Below are 6,000 nucleotides of genomic sequence, written 5' to 3' on the forward strand. Positions count from 1 at the left end.
AAAACATCCACCCATGACACCACAAAGGGCACTGGTAACAAACACCACCTCAACAGTAACAGAGGCCCATAACTAGACAGAGGTGGCACAAGTGTTAAAAATTGTTAGGACAGATCAAAAATAGTCAATAAATACTTTCATTCTATAGTTGGAAAGATTCAAAATGGTATAATTGTATCACATTATATTGATTTTCCTTCCAACTCATTTGTTAAGCAGATGTTCCAGATCAGATGTTAAAAAACATTGTGAGAAAAACATTTTAAATCAGCATACTTGTTAAACTTATCTCAGAGTCCTAGAGTAGTCAGCCCAGCAAATCTTTGATCTGTTTATGCTCTTTAAAAACTATGTATTTTAAAATCTGTGTGTGTCTTTAAATGCTAGGGACTGCCACCATGCAGAAGAATGAAAACAGTGTCAAAGAGACAAATCAAGTTTAAGGCAGTCTGATATGATAGAGAATTCAGATGAGATAACAAGAACTAAGGAAAGACAGATGCATTCAAATGTATTCAAACAATAATTGCATGCCTTATTTTTAAATAGTGGCAAAGATGAATCACTGAAACAAGTCATCCAGAAAAGTAGATGGTAGATTCTCAGTATCTTGATACACTTTAAAGAAAAAAAAAAAAAAAAAAAGCTTAGCCCACCAGAAGTTCAGAAATCAAACCCATTGAGATGAGAACTGAATACATTTAAGGTGAAATGCTCTTGCATTAAGATAGATGCAGTACTTAATGCAAGTCAACTCCAGAAAGCACATGAACTTTTCACATACACAACTAGATTAATTAGTAGCACGGTAGTAATGGTCTTTAATAAACCTAAAATAACGATTTGCCAGCCCATTAGCAGAACAAAAAACCTTCCAAATTAAATAGTACAGAAGGATAATGCTGGGGGTTTTTAAATAGAACACCATGGTACTGTCTCATTTCTGCTGTACTCAATTCAGTATCAGTAACACCTGATTCTTCCTAGTATTCTCAAACTAATTCCAGAGAGACTTCAGGTCATGTCACGAGTCAGTGCTTTTGGGAACTCTACATCTAACATTGACAGAGGCAGAATACCCATTTCTGTTCTGTTTGGTAACTCATCAACTTTTATGCAAGATAAATGCTAAACATTCAGTGTTCGTCTCCAAGGTCTGGATGTAGTTTGACTAACTGCTCCAGCTCAGCTCTTGCTGTCACAGTTACAAATATGGTCAACTGTTTCTCCTCAAGGACTGTCACACATGGATTCAGGTATGATTCAGAGAAACCGCGCTTTTTTCTATTTAATGTCATTAAAAAGAGCAAGAATTACTAGATTATAATGGGGGACCTCAAACTACATTATTTTCAAGTCCTTTTTGTGAAAGTAGTTGATCACAGAAGTTGCAACATCTGAAAAATAAAGTCACTTGGTTAAGTGATAAAAACATTCTTAAATAAAATAAACACCACAGTAACAAACTTCCTAAAAGCTGGAAATGGTACCAGCTATACCTTTTGGAGGTCAAAACCAGAGTTCAAGCCTCACCAACGTAACAACCAAACACAGTCAAGCAACTCCTTCTATCATATTTAACAGTCCTCCTCCTCCTCCTCCTCCTCTGAAAGCACAGATCACCCAACGATGTGTGTTTTTATAGACTACAGACTTAACTGCTTTGGGCCCTTTCCTGGGCCAGAAGAAAAAGCACACAAAACCTACAGCTTATTTGCTTCAGAGCAGTGCACAGCCTTAGTCAAACAGTTTAGATAACATACCACATTTGCACTCAGCAGACATCACTGGCTCCTGATCCAAAATGCTCTTACACGTGCTAATCAACAAAGCCTCCAATGGACTAGGAACTGATTATCTTAGAAACTGTCTATCCTCCACAATTCTCAGCAACAGCTGTTGTCAATTACAGCAGCATACCTAACAGTTAAAGATAAAACTCCTAAGGATGGAGCATGAAGTAAACTTTCTAAGACTTCATCAACAGAATTCCTTTCAGGGCAAAGTGTAAACCAGTTCTTTGCACAGCCATTCCCCAGTGAAAAATGAAGTTGTAATAGCAACAACAACCTGGAGACAGCAAAGATGATCTCTACATTAGCATAAATCATAGGGAGGCAGGGAATGTATAACACATTTCCACCAAATCACATTTTTCTTGCACATCAGTACAAGGTAACAAAGTCTAAAAGATTCAAGTGCAAACAAAAGAGAAAAGCACAATGTTCAAGTAAAGTCAACATGGTTATATAAAGAAGGAAAAATGTGAGAGGAATGTTTTCACTTCTATTTCTCAAAGGCAACTGCCCTTCTCACAGGCGGCAAACCTGCCAGAAAACCTCTGAACCAATTTTGTGCGGCAAGTAAGGTTTGCTAATATTGCAGCTTAAAAAGAAAAACTGTTTGTAAACATCAAGTTTCTGGCTTTTCTCAGATTTACAAGAAGGCAAAATGAAATAAAACATGCAAGAACCTCATCAGTTTAATTAATCATTGACCAATGCTACCAGTAGAAGCCTTACTTAGTCGCCTTTTCATCCAAAAAGCTGAAAAACAGCCTCTTGTTTTCATCTCACTGACAAAAGGATGTCATTAGTATCTTCTCTAATGTTCAGTTTTCACAGGAATTTTCCATATTTGTAGTACCTAAATTATGAAGCCATCATAAAATCTAAGGGGGGAAAAATGCACCATCTTTCCAGTATGCACTTAACACATCCAGCAACTGCTCATGTTCTCATACTTTGCTAGGCACTGAAATTCACCATGTAGGTTGCAGCCCATACAGCTCCAGTTGCTGGCTCAATAGCAAAGTTGTCAATTTCAAGTAAGAAAATATACAAAAAAAGTTTTGAAATTTACCAGTTTATTTGGAATAGACTCTGTTTGTTTACCTGACAGTTTGAACTTTAATTTCAACACAGAATTAATTTTAACAACTTCAGTGATCGCTACTATTTATATACATCCATATGACCCTTACGGGTACAGCATTTAGGTCAAACATGGGCCACGTGTGACTGTAAAAACAAAAAAAAAAAAAGAAAAAAAAAGGGCTGACAACTGGACAACTGCTAATCACAATTGTGTTAACTCACAATTACAGCTACTACACTAACAAAATGAAAAAAAAAGGACTGGTTTCAAAAATAGAATCCATTATCACCCACAAACAATGTAACTTTCTTATTGCTCAGTTTCTGACCTGACAGTATTTCAACCTCTGAGTTGCAACTGTAGCAGTCAATGATGATTTAGAGAGAGATGGGATCTAGGACTAATTCAACTGAATATTTCAACAAACCTCAGATTCTTAAAAATAATTTCAATAACAACAATCAGCCCACAATAAACAACAAACAATAACTGGAAAGTATTTTGGAATCTTTAGTTTCCACAGAGTAAGTATTATCAGTAAATAGCTGAACTAATGTGTGACCAGTAACAAAACTGACATATTACAACTTCAATGAAGTTTCTTTAGTCTGTAAAGAGACTTATGTGGTGCTTTTTAACCAAGTTTCAGAGCATTGTAAGGGAAGGTAACCAGGATTACTGAGAGTCAAGTGGGGAATGGATACCAGGGAGCTGTCGCAGAGCTAGAAGTGTATTCTTTTTTCCCAAGTGCCATCCCAGTACATTTTGTACATGATTCTTTCACATGTATACCTCTTTCATGAGCATACCACCAAAGCGATGCTATGCCAGCATGATGGAACAACTTTTCTTAAAAGCAAACCATAAAGCCTCCAGGATGTGTAATACCACAGGGCATGTAGCTAAACTGAACTACTGATGGGTACAGTACAGCAATTTCACTGTATGAAACTCTCAAACAGCTAAAATGTGTTAACTGCAGCCCATACACAGAAATGCAAATTTGTACACGACTTGAACTGCTGTATCCCAAAGAAAAACACGTGTGATGGTTAAACATCTACCACTGATGGCAATGGACAGCTAGCACAGACTGAGTCAGGTAGGTGAGAGCAGGGAGGCAGATAGGCTCTGGGGCAGGAAAACTGAAGGGAACACAAGCTGCTTCCAAAAATTTTTTGAAGGCCTGGAGGGAAAAAATATTAAAATAACCACGAAGACCTTCAACTTCCCTCTTCAGCCATCGGAATCACCAACAAGAATAAACAAAAAAAAAAAAAAAAAAAAGAAACCAACAAACCAAGCCAGAGGGGGAAGCCTTGTGACAAATCTGCCTCCTCCTCCCTCTCTGCTCTCACCTCCCGGCAGCGAGGTTGCACAGCTCCCTGCCGGGATCACCTGCCCTCGGCACACCCCGGGCCGCTGCCGCTCCCGGCGGGACCCCGCGGGAGGAGGGCGGGAGAGGCCGAGCAGCGGCGGCGGCGCGGGGCGCGCAGGCCTCGGCGCACCCCCGGCCCCGCTGCCGCCACTGACGGCCGGGAAAGGGGCTCGGCGGGGTCCGGGGCTCGGGGCGGCGCACTGCGGCTGCGGGGCGGCCGGCGGGGAGGGGGGCAAGCGGGTGAAAGGGAGCAGATGCTCTGGAGCTGGTTTTACCTGCTGCTGCTGCTGCCTGCAGTGGCATGAAGATCTGGCTCAGCCTCTCTCTCTCTCCCTCCCCGCCTCCCTCCTTCCTCCCCTCCCGCCCTCCCTCCCTGCGGCTCGGCGCGGCGCGGCACACAGACCCCCGTGCCGGCCCGACGCCCTGCGAGGGACGCGGGGCAGGGGGAGGCGGCGGGGGAGACCCGGGCAAGGCAAGCGAAGGGAAGGGGAAGGGCTCCCTGCCCGCCCGCGGGGACTCGCGGTGGCACCGCCCCGCTCCCGCCGCGCAGGCGCCCGAGCCCGCGGCCGCCCGGCGCCTGCTCCTTGTCCCTGCTCCGAGCTCCCGGTGCCGGCTCCCAGCTGCCTGTGCCCGCCGGGGCTGCGGGGCGCTGCTGGAAGGGGAAGGGCGAGCATGCGGCTGCCCTCGCGGCTCGACCGGCGCCCGCTTCTCGCCACCGCGCTGAGCAGCTGCAGAAGGGCGACGGGGTTGTTTGGAAACGGGAGGGTTTGCGTCTCTTCGGGGCCTTTCGGCCTCTTGAGGAAGCCCGATCTGTTCGTGTTTACATAAAGCGTGCGTAGAGTGCAGTTACCAGTCACACAGTGCGTGATGAGGAGTGGGGGAAAAGGGCTTAAAATGAAGGTAATTTCAAGTGGGTCCGTAACATAGCTCCTTGGGAGCGGCTGGCCGGGTTCAGACCGCTTGGGAAACATCCTGGTGGAAGGATTCCAGTGCTCGGCTGAGCCCGGGGCGGCTGGAGGTGGGTGCCGGCCGCCGGGGTGCCTCGGCCCCAGCAGCGGGGTCACCGGGCACGGCCCTGCGAGCCGGCAGCGGCTCGCTGGGACGATCCCGTCGCTTCCCAAGGCACGCTTGGATCTCTGGCACGGGATTGGGATCAGTCACAAAGATCTCTTACTTAAAGGCTTGGAAAATCCGGTAAACGTGCAGCTTGCTTGGCATCAGCCCTTCATTAGAAGTCATGAGGGGACGTGAAGAGAGGCGCCCCAAATATTGAAAGAGTTCATTTTTCTTGCAAAAATAGCATGCAAGGGGTGCGTTTATGCAAGCGTATGAAGGTGACGTGAAGCACTTTGTAACTTTGTAACTTAGGTTGCTCCTTGTGACCATTTTGCAGTTTCTCATTATGCGTGAGGATGCACTAGGTATCCAGGCTTTTCTTTGGAATCACCAGTACAAGACAAAAAGGGGACACTAGAGACACTATATTATAGATGTAGTTGAATCAGATACATTATTTGACCCTGAGTCTTGGAAAAATAAGCCTAAAACTGGCATGTTTGACTGTTAAAATATACTTCAAGGTAACATATGAAGAAAGATGATCAATCCAAGATACACCTAGAAATGAAATGGGCATAAACTTTTTAAGTTTAATAACAATTGCGTGATGAACATATGGTATCTAATCTCTGAAGATACTTCTTACAATTCCCTTGATTCCCAGGAAGGAACTTTTTTGCTTTTTG

The 6,000-nt window shown here is 44.2% G+C and overlaps 1 protein-coding gene across 3 annotated transcripts in view; it reads right to left on the reverse strand.

Moving 5' to 3' along the window:
* Positions 1-4,590, reverse strand: part of TBC1D5 (TBC1 domain family member 5) — a 318,017-nt gene extending 313,427 nt beyond the window's left edge. For 2 of the 3 annotated variants that reach the window (XM_030969414.1, XM_030969420.1), the window contains exon 1: positions 4,531-4,590. The gene's annotated coding sequence lies outside the window, so the exon portion shown is untranslated. The remainder of the gene's footprint in view (positions 1-4,530) is intronic. The other variant, XM_030969429.1, reaches the window with a different exon arrangement.
* Positions 4,591-6,000: the final 1,410 nt, after the last annotated feature.

Source organism: Camarhynchus parvulus, chromosome 2, assembly GCF_901933205.1.
Source record: "Camarhynchus parvulus chromosome 2, STF_HiC, whole genome shotgun sequence".
Taxonomy (NCBI): Eukaryota; Metazoa; Chordata; class Aves; order Passeriformes; family Thraupidae; genus Camarhynchus; species Camarhynchus parvulus.